Source organism: Phalangium opilio, unplaced genomic scaffold (genome assembly GCF_054372755.1).
Source record: "Phalangium opilio isolate 3A_F unplaced genomic scaffold, DU_Popi_V2 ptg001170l_1, whole genome shotgun sequence".
NCBI classification, from domain to species: Eukaryota; Metazoa; Arthropoda; class Arachnida; order Opiliones; family Phalangiidae; genus Phalangium; species Phalangium opilio.
Window position 1 is genome coordinate 9544232 of NW_028324255.1, and position 13737 is coordinate 9557968.

General features: G+C 39.3%; 32 non-coding genes across 32 annotated transcripts; all 32 read left to right on the forward strand.

Annotated features, from left to right (window-relative positions):
• The first annotated feature begins 20 nt into the window (after nucleotides 1–20).
• On the forward strand, nucleotides 21–93 carry TRNAK-UUU (transfer RNA lysine (anticodon UUU)). The gene has a single exon. It is a non-coding gene; the product is annotated as a tRNA-Lys (tRNA).
• Nucleotides 94–200: 107 nt separating this feature from the next.
• On the forward strand, nucleotides 201–273 carry TRNAK-UUU (transfer RNA lysine (anticodon UUU)). The gene has a single exon. It is a non-coding gene; the product is annotated as a tRNA-Lys (tRNA).
• A 287-nt stretch (nucleotides 274–560) lies between these two features.
• TRNAK-UUU (transfer RNA lysine (anticodon UUU)) lies at nucleotides 561–633 on the forward strand. The gene has a single exon. It is a non-coding gene; the product is annotated as a tRNA-Lys (tRNA).
• A 107-nt stretch (nucleotides 634–740) lies between these two features.
• Nucleotides 741–813, forward strand: TRNAK-UUU (transfer RNA lysine (anticodon UUU)). The gene has a single exon. It is a non-coding gene; the product is annotated as a tRNA-Lys (tRNA).
• Nucleotides 814–1098: 285 nt separating this feature from the next.
• Nucleotides 1099–1171, forward strand: TRNAK-UUU (transfer RNA lysine (anticodon UUU)). The gene has a single exon. It is a non-coding gene; the product is annotated as a tRNA-Lys (tRNA).
• Nucleotides 1172–1278: 107 nt separating this feature from the next.
• Nucleotides 1279–1351, forward strand: TRNAK-UUU (transfer RNA lysine (anticodon UUU)). Its single transcript has one exon. It is a non-coding gene; the product is annotated as a tRNA-Lys (tRNA).
• A 287-nt stretch (nucleotides 1352–1638) lies between these two features.
• On the forward strand, nucleotides 1639–1711 carry TRNAK-UUU (transfer RNA lysine (anticodon UUU)). Its single transcript has one exon. It is a non-coding gene; the product is annotated as a tRNA-Lys (tRNA).
• A 287-nt stretch (nucleotides 1712–1998) lies between these two features.
• On the forward strand, nucleotides 1999–2071 carry TRNAK-UUU (transfer RNA lysine (anticodon UUU)). The gene has a single exon. It is a non-coding gene; the product is annotated as a tRNA-Lys (tRNA).
• Nucleotides 2072–2178: 107 nt separating this feature from the next.
• Nucleotides 2179–2251, forward strand: TRNAK-UUU (transfer RNA lysine (anticodon UUU)). The gene has a single exon. It is a non-coding gene; the product is annotated as a tRNA-Lys (tRNA).
• Nucleotides 2252–2538: 287 nt separating this feature from the next.
• On the forward strand, nucleotides 2539–2611 carry TRNAK-UUU (transfer RNA lysine (anticodon UUU)). Its single transcript has one exon. It is a non-coding gene; the product is annotated as a tRNA-Lys (tRNA).
• Nucleotides 2612–2718: 107 nt separating this feature from the next.
• TRNAK-UUU (transfer RNA lysine (anticodon UUU)) lies at nucleotides 2719–2791 on the forward strand. Its single transcript has one exon. It is a non-coding gene; the product is annotated as a tRNA-Lys (tRNA).
• A 285-nt stretch (nucleotides 2792–3076) lies between these two features.
• TRNAK-UUU (transfer RNA lysine (anticodon UUU)) lies at nucleotides 3077–3149 on the forward strand. The gene has a single exon. It is a non-coding gene; the product is annotated as a tRNA-Lys (tRNA).
• Nucleotides 3150–5580: 2431 nt separating this feature from the next.
• On the forward strand, nucleotides 5581–5653 carry TRNAK-UUU (transfer RNA lysine (anticodon UUU)). Its single transcript has one exon. It is a non-coding gene; the product is annotated as a tRNA-Lys (tRNA).
• Nucleotides 5654–5938: 285 nt separating this feature from the next.
• On the forward strand, nucleotides 5939–6011 carry TRNAK-UUU (transfer RNA lysine (anticodon UUU)). Its single transcript has one exon. It is a non-coding gene; the product is annotated as a tRNA-Lys (tRNA).
• A 107-nt stretch (nucleotides 6012–6118) lies between these two features.
• Nucleotides 6119–6191, forward strand: TRNAK-UUU (transfer RNA lysine (anticodon UUU)). Its single transcript has one exon. It is a non-coding gene; the product is annotated as a tRNA-Lys (tRNA).
• A 287-nt stretch (nucleotides 6192–6478) lies between these two features.
• Nucleotides 6479–6551, forward strand: TRNAK-UUU (transfer RNA lysine (anticodon UUU)). Its single transcript has one exon. It is a non-coding gene; the product is annotated as a tRNA-Lys (tRNA).
• Nucleotides 6552–6838: 287 nt separating this feature from the next.
• On the forward strand, nucleotides 6839–6911 carry TRNAK-UUU (transfer RNA lysine (anticodon UUU)). The gene has a single exon. It is a non-coding gene; the product is annotated as a tRNA-Lys (tRNA).
• A 107-nt stretch (nucleotides 6912–7018) lies between these two features.
• On the forward strand, nucleotides 7019–7091 carry TRNAK-UUU (transfer RNA lysine (anticodon UUU)). Its single transcript has one exon. It is a non-coding gene; the product is annotated as a tRNA-Lys (tRNA).
• Nucleotides 7092–7376: 285 nt separating this feature from the next.
• Nucleotides 7377–7449, forward strand: TRNAK-UUU (transfer RNA lysine (anticodon UUU)). The gene has a single exon. It is a non-coding gene; the product is annotated as a tRNA-Lys (tRNA).
• Nucleotides 7450–7734: 285 nt separating this feature from the next.
• TRNAK-UUU (transfer RNA lysine (anticodon UUU)) lies at nucleotides 7735–7807 on the forward strand. The gene has a single exon. It is a non-coding gene; the product is annotated as a tRNA-Lys (tRNA).
• A 287-nt stretch (nucleotides 7808–8094) lies between these two features.
• On the forward strand, nucleotides 8095–8167 carry TRNAK-UUU (transfer RNA lysine (anticodon UUU)). Its single transcript has one exon. It is a non-coding gene; the product is annotated as a tRNA-Lys (tRNA).
• Nucleotides 8168–8274: 107 nt separating this feature from the next.
• On the forward strand, nucleotides 8275–8347 carry TRNAK-UUU (transfer RNA lysine (anticodon UUU)). Its single transcript has one exon. It is a non-coding gene; the product is annotated as a tRNA-Lys (tRNA).
• A 643-nt stretch (nucleotides 8348–8990) lies between these two features.
• TRNAK-UUU (transfer RNA lysine (anticodon UUU)) lies at nucleotides 8991–9063 on the forward strand. Its single transcript has one exon. It is a non-coding gene; the product is annotated as a tRNA-Lys (tRNA).
• Nucleotides 9064–9170: 107 nt separating this feature from the next.
• On the forward strand, nucleotides 9171–9243 carry TRNAK-UUU (transfer RNA lysine (anticodon UUU)). The gene has a single exon. It is a non-coding gene; the product is annotated as a tRNA-Lys (tRNA).
• Nucleotides 9244–9890: 647 nt separating this feature from the next.
• TRNAK-UUU (transfer RNA lysine (anticodon UUU)) lies at nucleotides 9891–9963 on the forward strand. The gene has a single exon. It is a non-coding gene; the product is annotated as a tRNA-Lys (tRNA).
• Nucleotides 9964–10070: 107 nt separating this feature from the next.
• On the forward strand, nucleotides 10071–10143 carry TRNAK-UUU (transfer RNA lysine (anticodon UUU)). The gene has a single exon. It is a non-coding gene; the product is annotated as a tRNA-Lys (tRNA).
• Nucleotides 10144–10428: 285 nt separating this feature from the next.
• TRNAK-UUU (transfer RNA lysine (anticodon UUU)) lies at nucleotides 10429–10501 on the forward strand. The gene has a single exon. It is a non-coding gene; the product is annotated as a tRNA-Lys (tRNA).
• Nucleotides 10502–10786: 285 nt separating this feature from the next.
• TRNAK-UUU (transfer RNA lysine (anticodon UUU)) lies at nucleotides 10787–10859 on the forward strand. Its single transcript has one exon. It is a non-coding gene; the product is annotated as a tRNA-Lys (tRNA).
• Nucleotides 10860–11146: 287 nt separating this feature from the next.
• Nucleotides 11147–11219, forward strand: TRNAK-UUU (transfer RNA lysine (anticodon UUU)). Its single transcript has one exon. It is a non-coding gene; the product is annotated as a tRNA-Lys (tRNA).
• A 107-nt stretch (nucleotides 11220–11326) lies between these two features.
• On the forward strand, nucleotides 11327–11399 carry TRNAK-UUU (transfer RNA lysine (anticodon UUU)). The gene has a single exon. It is a non-coding gene; the product is annotated as a tRNA-Lys (tRNA).
• A 643-nt stretch (nucleotides 11400–12042) lies between these two features.
• Nucleotides 12043–12115, forward strand: TRNAK-UUU (transfer RNA lysine (anticodon UUU)). Its single transcript has one exon. It is a non-coding gene; the product is annotated as a tRNA-Lys (tRNA).
• A 285-nt stretch (nucleotides 12116–12400) lies between these two features.
• On the forward strand, nucleotides 12401–12473 carry TRNAK-UUU (transfer RNA lysine (anticodon UUU)). Its single transcript has one exon. It is a non-coding gene; the product is annotated as a tRNA-Lys (tRNA).
• The last annotated feature ends 1264 nt before the right edge of the window (nucleotides 12474–13737 follow it).

Consider the following 13737-nt stretch of genomic DNA (forward strand, 5'->3'; position numbering starts at 1 on the left):
AGTGAGTTCACCTCGCTTGAGCCCGGATAGCTCAGTCGGTAGAGCGTTAGGCTTTTAACCTAACGGTCCAGGGTTCGAGTCCCTGTTCGGGCGACTCTGTTTTTGAAGAATCATCAATAATTTAAACTTCAGATCATTTAATTTCCAGTAAAATTATTGAAATTCTAATCCCAATTATTACGGGAGTTCATTTCGTTTCAGCCCGGATAGCTCAGTCGGTAGAGCGTTAGGCTTTTAACCTAACGGTCCAGGGTTCGAGTCCCTCTTCGGGCGACTCTGTTTTTAAAGAATCGTCAATAATTTAAACTTCAGATCATTTCACTTTCAATAAATTTATGTAAATTCTAATTCCAATTATTACGTGAGTTCACCTCGCTTGAGCCCGGATAGCTCAGTCGGTAGAGCGTTAGGCTTTTAAGCTAACGGTCCAGGGTTCGAGTACCAGTTCGGGCCATTATGTTTTTGAAGAATCATCAATAATTTAAACTTAAGATCATTTCACTTTCAATAAATTTATGTAAATTCTAATTCCAATTATTAAGTGAGTTCACCTCGCTTGAGCCCGGATAGCTCAGTCGGTAGAGCGTTAGGCTTTTAACCTAACGGTCCAGGGTTCGAGTCCCTGTTCGGGCGACTCTGTTTTTGAAGAATCATCAATAATTTAAACTTCAGATCATTTAATTTCCAGTAAAATTATTGAAATTCTTATTCCAATTATTACGGGAGTTCACCTCGCTTGAGCCCGGATAGCTCAGTCGGTAGAGCGTTAGGCTTTTAACCTAACGGTCCAGGGTTCGAGTCCCTGTTCGGGCGACTCTGTTTTTGAAGAATCATCAATAATTTAAACTTCAGATCATTTAATTTCCAGTAAAATTATTGAAATTCTAATCCCAATTATTACGGGAGTTCATTTCGTTTCAGCTCGGATAGCTCAGTCGGTAGAGCGTTAGGCTTCAAACCACGGTCCAGGGTTTGACTCCTTGTTCGGGCGACTGTGTTTTTGAAGAATCATCAATAATTTAAACTTCAGATCATTTAATTTCCAGTAAAATTATTGAAATTCTAATCCCAATTATTACGGGAGTTCATTTCGTTTCAGCCCGGATAGCTCAGTCGGTAGAGCGTTAGGCTTTTAACCTAACGGTCCAGGGTTCGAGTCCCTGTTCGGGCGACTCTGTTTTTAAAGAATCGTCAATAATTTAAACTTCAGATCATTTCACTTTCAATAAATTTATGTAAATTCTAATTCCAATTATTACGTGAGTTCACCTCGCTTGAGCCCGGATAGCTCAGTCGGTAGAGCGTTAGGCTTTTAACCTAACGGTCCAGGGTTCGAGTACCTGTTCGGGCCATTCTGTTTTTGAAGAATCATCAATAATTTAAACTTCAGATCATTTCACTTTCAATAAATTTATGTAAACTCTAATTCCAATTATTACGGGATTTACCTTCGTTTGAGACAGGATAGCTCAGTCGGTAGAGCTTTAGGCTTTTAACCTAACGTTCCAGGGTTCGAGTCCCTGTTCGGGCGACTCTGTTTTTAAAGAATCATCAATAATTTAAACTTCAGATCATTTAATTTCCAGTAAAATTATTGAAATTCTAATCCCAATTATTACGGGAGTTCATTTCGTTTCAGCCCGGATAGCTCAGTCGGTAGAGCGTTAGGCTTTTAACCTAACGGTCCAGGGTTCGAGTCCCTCTTCGGGCGACTCTGTTTTTAAAGAATCGTCAATAATTTAAACTTCAGATCATTTCACTTTCAATAAATTTATGTAAATTCTAATTCCAATTATTACGTGAGTTCACCTCGCTTGAGCCCGGATAGCTCAGTCGGTAGAGCGTTAGGCTTTTAAGCTAACGGTCCAGGGTTCGAGTACCAGTTCGGGCCATTATGTTTTTGAAGAATCATCAATAATTTAAACTTAAGATCATTTCACTTTCAATAAATTTATGTAAATTCTAATTCCAATTATTAAGTGAGTTCACCTCGCTTGAGCCCGGATAGCTCAGTCGGTAGAGCGTTAGGCTTTTAACCTAACGGTCCAGGGTTCGAGTCCCTGTTCGGGCGACTCTGTTTTTGAAGAATCATCAATAATTTAAACTTCAGATCATTTAATTTCCAGTAAAATTATTGAAATTCTAATCCCAATTATTACGGGAGTTCATTTCGTTTCAGCCCGGATAGCTCAGTCGGTAGAGCGTTAGGCTTTTAACCTAACGGTCCAGGGTTCGAGTCCCTCTTCGGGCGACTCTGTTTTTAAAGAATCGTCAATAATTTAAACTTCAGATCATTTCACTTTCAATAAATTTATGTAAATTCTAATTCCAATTATTACGTGAGTTCACCTCGCTTGAGCCCGGATAGCTCAGTCGGTAGAGCGTTAGGCTTTTAAGCTAACGGTCCAGGGTTCGAGTACCAGTTCGGGCCATTATGTTTTTGAAGAATCAACAATAATTTAAACTTAAGATCATTTCACTTTCAATAAATTTATGTAAATTCTAATTCCAATTATTAAGTGAGTTCACCTCGCTTGAGCCCGGATAGCTCAGTCGGTAGAGCGTTAGGCTTTTAACCTAACGGTCCAGGGTTCGAGTCCCTGTTCGGGCGACTCTGTTTTTGAAGAATCATCAATAATTTAAACTTCAGATCATTTAATTTCCAGTAAAATTATTGAAATTCTTATTCCAATTATTACGGGAGTTCACCTCGCTTGAGCCCGGATAGCTCAGTCGGTAGAGCGTTAGGCTTTTAACCTAACGGTCCAGGGTTCGAGTCTCTGTTCGGGCGACTGTGTTTTTGAAGAATCATCAATAATTTAAACTTCAGATCATTTAATTTCCAGTAAAATTATTGAAATTCTAATCCCAATTATTACGGGAGTTCATTTCGTTTCAGCTCGGATAGCTCAGTCGGTAGAGCGTTAGGCTTCAAACCACGGTCCAGGGTTCGACTCCTTGTTCGGGCCATTCTGTTTTTGAAGAATCATCAATAATTTAAACTTCAGATCATTTAATTTCCAGTAAAATTATTGAAATTCTTATTCCATTTATTACGGGAGTTCACCTCGCTTGAGCCCGGATAGCTCAGTCGGTAGAGCGTAAGGCTTTTAACCTAACGGTCCAGGGTTCGAGTCCCTGTTCGGGCGACTGTGTTTTTGAAGAATCATCAATAATTTAAACTTCAGATCATTTAATTTCCAGTAAAATTATTGAAATTCTTATCCCAATTATTACGGGAGTTCATTTCGTTTCAGCTCGGATAGCTCAGTCGGTAGAGCGTTAGGCTTCAAACCACGGTCCAGGGTTCGACTCCTTGTTCGGGCCATTCTGTTTTTGAAGAATCATCAATAATTTAAACTTCAGATCATTTAATTTCCAGTAAAATTATTGAAATTCTTATTCCATTTATTACGGGAGTTCACCTCGCTTGAGCCCGGATAGCTCAGTCGGTAGAGCGTAAGGCTTTTAACCTAACGGTCCAGGGTTCGAGTCGCTGTTCGGGCGACTGTGTTTTTGAAGAATCATCAATAATTTAAACTTCAGATCATTTAATTTCCAGTAAAATTATTGAAATTCTAATCCCAATTATTACGGGAGTTCATTTCGTTTCAGCTCGGATAGCTCAGTCGGTAGAGCGTTAGGCTTCAAACCACGGTCCAGGGTTCGACTCCTTGTTCGGGCCATTCTGTTTTTGAAGAATCATCAATAATTTAAACTTCAGATCATTTAATTTCCAGTAAAATTATTGAAATTCTTATTCCATTTATTACGGGAGTTCACCTCGCTTGAGCCCGGATAGCTCAGTCGGTAGAGCGTAAGGCTTTTAACCTAACGGTCCAGGGTTCGAGTCGCTGTTCGGGCGACTGTGTTTTTGAAGAATCATCAATAATTTAAACTTCAGATCATTTAATTTCCAGTAAAATTATTGAAATTCTTATCCCAATTATTACGGGAGTTCATTTCGTTTCAGCTCGGATAGCTCAGTCGGTAGAGCGTTAGGCTTCAAACCACGGTCCAGGGTTCGACTCCTTGTTCGGGCCATTCTGTTTTTGAAGAATCATCAATAATTTAAACTTCAGATCATTTAATTTCCAGTAAAATTATTGAAATTCTTATTCCATTTATTACGGGAGTTCACCTCGCTTGAGCCCGGATAGCTCAGTCGGTAGAGCGTAAGGCTTTTAACCTAACGGTCCAGGGTTCGAGTCGCTGTTCGGGCGACTGTGTTTTTGAAGAATCATCAATAATTTAAACTTCAGATCATTTAATTTCCAGTAAAATTATTGAAATTCTAATCCCAATTATTACGGGAGTTCATTTCGTTTCAGCTCGGATAGCTCAGTCGGTAGAGCGTTAGGCTTCAAACCACGGTCCAGGGTTCGACTCCTTGTTCGGGCCATTCTGTTTTTGAAGAATCATCAATAATTTAAACTTCAGATCATTTAATTTCCAGTAAAATTATTGAAATTCTTATTCCATTTATTACGGGAGTTCACCTCGCTTGAGCCCGGATAGCTCAGTCGGTAGAGCGTAAGGCTTTTAACCTAACGGTCCAGGGTTCGAGTCGCTGTTCGGGCGACTGTGTTTTTGAAGAATCATCAATAATTTAAACTTCAGATCATTTAATTTCCAGTAAAATTATTGAAATTCTTATCCCAATTATTACGGGAGTTCATTTCGTTTCAGCTCGGATAGCTCAGTCGGTAGAGCGTTAGGCTTCAAACCACGGTCCAGGGTTCGACCCCTTGTTCGGGCGACTGTGTTTTTGAAGAATCATCAATAATTTAAACTTCAGATCATTTAATTTCCAGTAAAATTATTGAAATTCTAATCCCAATTATTACGGGAGTTCATTTCGTTTCAGCTCGGATAGCTCAGTCGGTAGAGCGTTAGGCTTCAAACCACGGTCCAGGGTTCGACTCCTTGTTCGGGCCATTCTGTTTTTGAAGAATCATCAATAATTTAAACTTCAGATCATTTAATTTCCAGTAAAATTATTGAAATTCTTATCCCAATTATTACGGGAGTTCATTTCGTTTCAGCTCGGATAGCTCAGTCGGTAGAGCGTTAGGCTTCAAACCACGGTCCAGGGTTCGACTCCTTGTTCGGGCCATTCTGTTTTTGAAGAATCATCAATAATTTAAACTTCAGATCATTTAATTTCCAGTAAAATTATTGAAATTCTTATTCCATTTATTACGGGAGTTCACCTCGCTTGAGCCCGGATAGCTCAGTCGGTAGAGCGTAAGGCTTTTAACCTAACGGTCCAGGGTTCGAGTCGCTGTTCGGGCGACTGTGTTTTTGAAGAATCATCAATAATTTAAACTTCAGATCATTTAATTTCCAGTAAAATTATTGAAATTCTTATCCCAATTATTACGGGAGTTCATTTCGTTTCAGCTCGGATAGCTCAGTCGGTAGAGCGTTAGGCTTCAAACCACGGTCCAGGGTTCGACTCCTTGTTCGGGCGACTCTGTTTTTAAAGAATCATCAATAATTTAAACTTCAGATCATTTAATTTCCAGTAAAATTATTGAAATTCTTATTCCAATTATTACGGGAGTTCACCTCGCTTGAGCCCGGATAGCTCAGTCGGTAGAGCGTTAGGCTTTTAACCTAACGGTCCAGGGTTCGAGTCCCTGTTCGGGCGACTGTGTTTTTGAAGAATCATCAATAATTTAAACTTCAGATCATTTAATTTCCAGTAACATTATTGAAATTCTAATCCCAATTATTACGGGAGTTCATTTCGTTTCAGCTCGGATAGCTCAGTCGGTAGAGCGTTAGGCTTCAAACCACGGTCCAGGGTTTGACTCCTTGTTCGGGCGACTGTGTTTTTGAAGAATCATCAATAATTTAAACTTCAGATCTTTTAATTTCCAGTAAAATTATTGAAATTCTAATCCCAATTATTACGGGAGTTCATTTCGTTTCAGCCCGGATAGCTCAGTCGGTAGAGCGTTAGGCTTTTAACCTAACGGTCCAGGGTTCGAGTCCCTGTTCGGGCGACTCTGTTTTTAAAGAATCGTCAATAATTTAAACTTCAGATCATTTCACTTTCAATAAATTTATGTAAATTCTAATTCCAATTATTACGTGAGTTCACCTCGCTTGAGCCCGGATAGCTCAGTCGGTAGAGCGTTAGGCTTTTAACCTAACGGTCCAGGGTTCGAGTACCTGTTCGGGCCATTCTGTTTTTGAAGAATCATCAATAATTTAAACTTCAGATCATTTCACTTTCAATAAATTTATGTAAACTCTAATTCCAATTATTACGGGATTTACCTTCGTTTGAGACAGGATAGCTCAGTCGGTAGAGCTTTAGGCTTTTAACCTAACGTTCCAGGGTTCGAGTCCCTGTTCGGGCGACTCTGTTTTTAAAGAATCGTCAATAATTTAAACTTCAGATCATTTCACTTTCAATAAATTTATGTAAATTCTAATTCCAATTATTACGTGAGTTCACCTCGCTTGAGCCCGGATAGCTCAGTCGGTAGAGCGTTAGGCTTTTAACCTAACGGTCCAGGGTTCGAGTACCTGTTCGGGCCATTCTGTTTTTGAAGAATCATCAATAATTTAAACTTCAGATCATTTCACTTTCAATAAATTTATGTAAATTCTAATTCCAATTATTACGTGAGTTCACCTCGCTTGAGCCCGGATAGCTCAGTCGGTAGAGCGTTAGGCTTTTAAGCTAACGGTCCAGGGTTCGAGTACCAGTTCGGGCCATTATGTTTTTGAAGAATCATCAATAATTTAAACTTAAGATCATTTCACTTTCAATAAATTTATGTAAATTCTAATTCCAATTATTAAGTGAGTTCACCTCGCTTGAGCCCGGATAGCTCAGTCGGTAGAGCGTTAGGCTTTTAACCTAACGGTCCAGGGTTCGAGTCCCTGTTCGGGCGACTCTGTTTTTGAAGAATCATCAATAATTTAAACTTCAGATCATTTAATTTCCAGTAAAATTATAGAAATTCTTATTCCAATTATTACGGGAGTTCACCTCGCTTGAGCCCGGATAGCTCAGTCGGTAGAGCGTTAGGCTTTTAACCTAACGGTCCAGGGTTCGAGTCCCTGTTCGGGCGACTGTGTTTTTGAAGAATCATCAATAATTTAAACTTCAGATCATTTAATTTCCAGTAAAATTATTGAAATTCTAATCCCAATTATTACGGGAGTTCATTTCGTTTCAGCTCGGATAGCTCAGTCGGTTGAGCGTTAGGCTTCAAACCACGGTCCAGGGTTCGACTCCTTGTTCGGGCGACTCTGTTTTTAAAGAATCATCAATAATTTAAACTTCAGATCATTTAATTTCCAGCAAAATTATTGAAATTCTTATCCCAATTATTACGGGAGTTCACCTCGCTTGAGACCGGATAGCTCAGTCGGTAGAGCGTTAGGCTTTTAACCTAACGGTCCAGGGTTCGAGTCCCTGTTCGGGCGACTGTGTTTTTGAAGAATCATCAATAATTTAAACTTCAGATCATTTAATTTCCAGTAAAATTATTGAAATTCTAATCCCAATTATTACGGGAGTTCATTTCGTTTCAGCTCGGATAGCTCAGTCGGTAGAGCGTTAGGCTTCAAACCACGGTCCAGGGTTCGACTCCTTGTTCGGGCGACTGTGTTTTTGAAGAATCATCAATAATTTAAACTTCAGATCATTTAATTTCCAGTAAAATTATTGAAATTCTAATCCCAATTATTACGGGAGTTCATTACGTTTCAGCCCGGATAGCTCAGTTGGTAGAGCGTTAGGCTTTTAACCTAACGGTCCAGGGTTCGAGTCCCTCTTCGGGCGACTCTGTTTTTAAAGAATCGTCAATAATTTAAACTTCAGATCATTTCACTTTCAATAAATTTATGTAAATTCTAATTCCAATTATTACGTGAGTTCACCTCGCTTGAGCCCGGATAGCTCAGTCGGTAGAGCGTTAGGCTTTTAAGCTAACGGTCCAGGGTTCGAGTACCAGTTCGGGCCATTATGTTTTTGAAGAATCGTCAATAATTTAAACTTAAGATCATTTCACTTTCAATAAATTTATGTAAATTCTAATTCCAATTATTAAGTGAGTTCACCTCGCTTGAGCCCGGATAGCTCAGTCGGTAGAGCGTTAGGCTTTTAACCTAACGGTCCAGGGTTCGAGTCCCTGTTCGGGCGACTCTGTTTTTGAAGAATCATCAATAATTTAAACTTCAGATCATTTAATTTCCAGTAAAATTATTGAAATTCTTATTCCAATTATTACGGGAGTTCACCTCGCTTGAGCCCGGATAGCTCAGTCGGTAGAGCGTTAGGCTTTTAACCTAACGGTCCAGGGTTCGAGTCCCTGTTCGGGCGACTGTGTTTTTGAAGAATCATCAATAATTTAAACTTCAGATCATTTAATTTCCAGTAAAATTATTGAAATTCTAATCCCAATTATTACGGGAGTTCATTTCGTTTCAGCTCGGATAGCTCAGTCGGTAGAGCGTTAGGCTTCAAACCACGGTCCAGGGTTCGACTCCTTGTTCGGGCCATTCTGTTTTTGAAGAATCATCAATAATTTAAACTTCAGATCATTTAATTTCCAGTAAAATTATTGAAATTCTAATTCCTATTATTACGGGAGTTCACCTCGCTTGAGCCCGGATAGCTCAGTCGGTAGAGCGAAAGGCTTTTAACCTAACGGTCCAGGGTTCGAGTCCCTGTTCGGGCGACTGTGTTTTTGAAGAATCATCAATAATTTAAATTTCAGATCATTTAATTTCCAGTAAAATTATTGAAATTCTTATCCCAATTATTACGGGAGTTCATTTCGTTTCAGCTCGGATAGCTCAGTCGGTAGAGCGTTAGGCTTCAAACCACGGTCCAGGGTTTGACTCCTTGTTCGGGCGACTGGGTTTTTGAAGAATCATCAATAATTTAAACTTCAGATCTTTTAATTTCCAGTAAAATTATTGAAATTCTAATCCCAATTATTACGGGAGTTCATTTCGTTTCAGCCCGGATAGCTCAGTCGGTAGAGCGTTAGGCTTTTAACCTAACGGTCCAGGGTTCGAGTCCCTGTTCGGGCGACTCTGTTTTTAAAGAATCGTCAATAATTTAAACTTCAGATCATTTCACTTTCAATAAATTTATGTAAATTCTAATTCCAATTATTACGTGAGTTCACCTCGCTTGAGCCCGGATAGCTCAGTCGGTAGAGCGTTAGGCTTTTAACCTAACGGTCCAGGGTTCGAGTACCTGTTCGGGCCATTCTGTTTTTGAAGAATCATCAATAATTTAAACTTCAGATCATTTCACTTTCAATAAATTTATGTAAACTCTAATTCCAATTATTACGGGATTTACCTTCGTTTGAGACAGGATAGCTCAGTCGGTAGAGCTTTAGGCTTTTAACCTAACGTTCCAGGGTTCGAGTCCCTGTTCGGGCGACTCTGTTTTTAAAGAATCGTCAATAATTTAAACTTCAGATCATTTCACTTTCAATAAATTTATGTAAATTCTAATTCCAATTATTACGTGAGTTCACCTCGCTTGAGCCCGGATAGCTCAGTCGGTAGAGCGTTAGGCTTTTAACCTAACGGTCCACGGTTCGAGTACCTGTTCGGGCCATTCTGTTTTTGAAGAATCATCAATAATTTAAACTTCAGATCATTTCACTTTCAATAAATTTATGTAAATTCTAATTCCAATTATTACGTGAGTTCACCTCGCTTGAGCCCGGATAGCTCAGTCGGTAGAGCGTTAGGCTTTTAAGCTAACGGTCCAGGGTTCGAGTACCAGTTCGGGCCATTATGTTTTTGAAGAATCATCAATAATTTAAACTTAAGATCATTTCACTTTCAATAAATTTATGTAAATTCTAATTCCAATTATTAAGTGAGTTCACCTCGCTTGAGCCCGGATAGCTCAGTCGGTAGAGCGTTAGGCTTTTAACCTAACGGTCCAGGGTTCGAGTCCCTGTTCGGGCGACTCTGTTTTTGAAGAATCATCAATAATTTAAACTTCAGATCATTTAATTTCCAGTAAAATTATAGAAATTCTTATTCCAATTATTACGGGAGTTCACCTCGCTTGAGCCCGGATAGCTCAGTCGGTAGAGCGTTAGGCTTTTAACCTAACGGTCCAGGGTTCGAGTCCCTGTTCGGGCGACTGTGTTTTTGAAGAATCATCAATAATTTAAACTTCAGATCATTTAATTTCCAGTAAAATTATTGAAATTCTAATCCCAATTATTACGGGAGTTCATTTCGTTTCAGCTCGGATAGCTCAGTCGGTTGAGCGTTAGGCTTCAAACCACGGTCCAGGGTTCGACTCCTTGTTCGGGCGACTCTGTTTTTAAAGAATCATCAATAATTTAAACTTCAGATCATTTAATTTCCAGCAAAATTATTGAAATTCTTATCCCAATTATTACGGGAGTTCACCTCGCTTGAGACCGGATAGCTCAGTCGGTAGAGCGTTAGGCTTTTAACCTAACGGTCCAGGGTTCGAGTCCCTGTTCGGGCGACTGTGTTTTTGAAGAATCATCAATAATTTAAACTTCAGATCATTTAATTTCCAGTAAAATTATTGAAATTCTAATCCCAATTATTACGGGAGTTCATTTCGTTTCAGCTCGGATAGCTCAGTCGGTAGAGCGTTAGGCTTCAAACCACGGTCCAGGGTTCGACTCCTTGTTCGGGCGACTGTGTTTTTGAAGAATCATCAATAATTTAAACTTCAGATCATTTAATTTCCAGTAAAATTATTGAAATTCTAATCCCAATTATTACGGGAGTTCATTACGTTTCAGCCCGGATAGCTCAGTTGGTAGAGCGTTAGGCTTTTAACCTAACGGTCCAGGGTTCGAGTCCCTCTTCGGGCGACTCTGTTTTTAAAGAATCGTCAATAATTTAAACTTCAGATCATTTCACTTTCAATAAATTTATGTAAATTCTAATTCCAATTATTACGTGAGTTCACCTCGCTTGAGCCCGGATAGCTCAGTCGGTAGAGCGTTAGGCTTTTAAGCTAACGGTCCAGGGTTCGAGTACCAGTTCGGGCCATTATGTTTTTGAAGAATCGTCAATAATTTAAACTTAAGATCATTTCACTTTCAATAAATTTATGTAAATTCTAATTCCAATTATTAAGTGAGTTCACCTCGCTTGAGCCCGGATAGCTCAGTCGGTAGAGCGTTAGGCTTTTAACCTAACGGTCCAGGGTTCGAGTCCCTGTTCGGGCGACTCTGTTTTTGAAGAATCATCAATAATTTAAACTTCAGATCATTTAATTTCCAGTAAAATTATTGAAATTCTTATTCCAATTATTACGGGAGTTCACCTCGCTTGAGCCCGGATAGCTCAGTCGGTAGAGCGTTAGGCTTTTAACCTAACGGTCCAGGGTTCGAGTCCCTGTTCGGGCGACTGTGTTTTTGAAGAATCATCAATAATTTAAACTTCAGATCATTTAATTTCCAGTAAAATTATTGAAATTCTAATCCCAATTATTACGGGAGTTCATTTCGTTTCAGCTCGGATAGCTCAGTCGGTAGAGCGTTAGGCTTCAAACCACGGTCCAGGGTTCGACTCCTTGTTCGGGCCATTCTGTTTTTGAAGAATCATCAATAATTTAAACTTCAGATCATTTAATTTCCAGTAAAATTATTGAAATTCTAATTCCTATTATTACGGGAGTTCACCTCGCTTGAGCCCGGATAGCTCAGTCGGTAGAGCGAAAGGCTTTTAACCTAACGGTCCAGGGTTCGAGTCCCTGTTCGGGCGACTGTGTTTTTGAAGAATCATCAATAATTTAAACTTCAGATCATTTAATTTCCAGTAAAATTATTGAAATTCTTATCCCAATTATTACGGGAGTTCATTTCGTTTCAGCTCGGATAGCTCAGTCGGTAGAGCGTTAGGCTTCAAACCACGGTCCAGGGTTCGACTCCTTGTTCGGGCGACTCTGTTTTTAAAGAATCATCAATAATTTAAACTTCAGATCATTTAATTTCCAGTAAAATTATTGAAATTCTTATTCCAATTATTACGGGAGTTCACCTCGCTTGAGCCCGGATAGCTCAGTCGGTAGAGCGTAAGGCTTTTAACCTAACGGTCCAGGGTTCGAGTCCCTGTTCGGGCGACTGTGTTTTTGAAGAATCATCAATAATTTAAACTTCAGATCATTTAATTTCCAGTAAAATTATTAAAATTCTAATCCCAATTATTACGGGAGTTCATTTCGTTTCAGCTCGGATAGCTCAGTCGGTAGAGCGTTAGGCTTCAAACCACGGTCCAGGGTTCGACTCCTTGTTCGGGCCATTCTGTTTTTGAAGAATCATCAATAATTTAAACTTCAGATCATTTAATTTCCAGTTAAATTATTGAAATTCTTATTCCATTTATTACGGGAGTTCACCTCGCTTGAGCCCGGATAGCTCAGTCGGTAGAGCGTAAGGCTTTTAACCTAACGGTCCAGGGTTCGAGTCCCTGTTCGGGCGACTGTGTTTTTGAAGAATCATCAATAATTTAAACTTCAGATCATTTAATTTCCAGTAAAATTATTGAAATCCTTATCCCAATTATTACGGGAGTTCATTTCGTTTCAGCTCGGATAGCTCAGTCGGTAGAGCGTTAGGCTTCAAACCACGGTCCAGGGTTCGACTCCTTGTTCGGGCGACTATGTTTTTAAAGAATCATCAATAATTTAAACTTCAGATCATTTAATTTCCAGTAAAATTATTGAAATTCTTATTCCAATTAATACGGGAGTTCACCTCGCTTGAGCCCGGATAGCTCAGTCGGTAGAGCGTTAGGCTTCAAACCACGGTCCAGGGTTCGACTCCTTGTTCGGGCGACTGTGTTTTTGAAGAATCATCAATAATTTAAACTTCAGATCATTTAATTTCCAGTAAAATTATTGAAATTCTAATCCCAATTATTACGGGAGTTCATTTCGTTTCAGCCCGGATAGCTCTGTCGGTAGAGCGTTAGGCTTTTAACCTAACGGTCCAGGGTTCGAGTCCTGTTTTTAAAGAATCGTCAATAATTTAAACTTCAGATCATTTCACTTTCAATAAATTTATGTAAATTCTAATTCCAATTATTACGTGAGTTCACCTCGTTTGAGCCCGGATAGCTCAGTCGGTAGAGAGTTAGGCTTTTAACCTAACGGTCCAGGGTTCGAGTACCTGTTCGGGCCATTCTGTTTTTGAAGAATCATCAATAATTTAAACTTCAGATCATTTAATTTCCAGTAAAATTATTGAAATCCTTATCCCAATTATTACGGGAGTTCATTTCGTTTCAGCTCGGATAGCTCAGTCGGTAGAGCGTTAGGCTTCAAACCACGGTCCAGGGTTCGACTCCTTGTTCGGGCGACTATGTTTTTAAAGAATCATCAATAATTTAAACTTCAGATCATTTAATTTCCAGTAAAAATATTGAAATTCTTATTCCAATTATTACGGGAGTTCACCTCGCTTGAGCCCGGATAGCTCAGTCGGTAGAGCGTTAGGCTTCAAACCACGGTCCAGGGTTCGACTCCTTGTTCGGGCGACTGTGTTTTTGAAGAATCATCAATAATTTAAACTTCAGATCATTTAATTTCCAGTAAAATTATTGAAATTCTAATCCCAATTATTACGGGAGTTCATTTCGTTTCAGCCGGGATAGCTCTGTCGGTAGAGCGTTAGGCTTTTAACCTAACGGTCCAGGGTTCGAGTCCTGTTTTTAAAGAATCGTCAATAATTTAAACTTCAGATC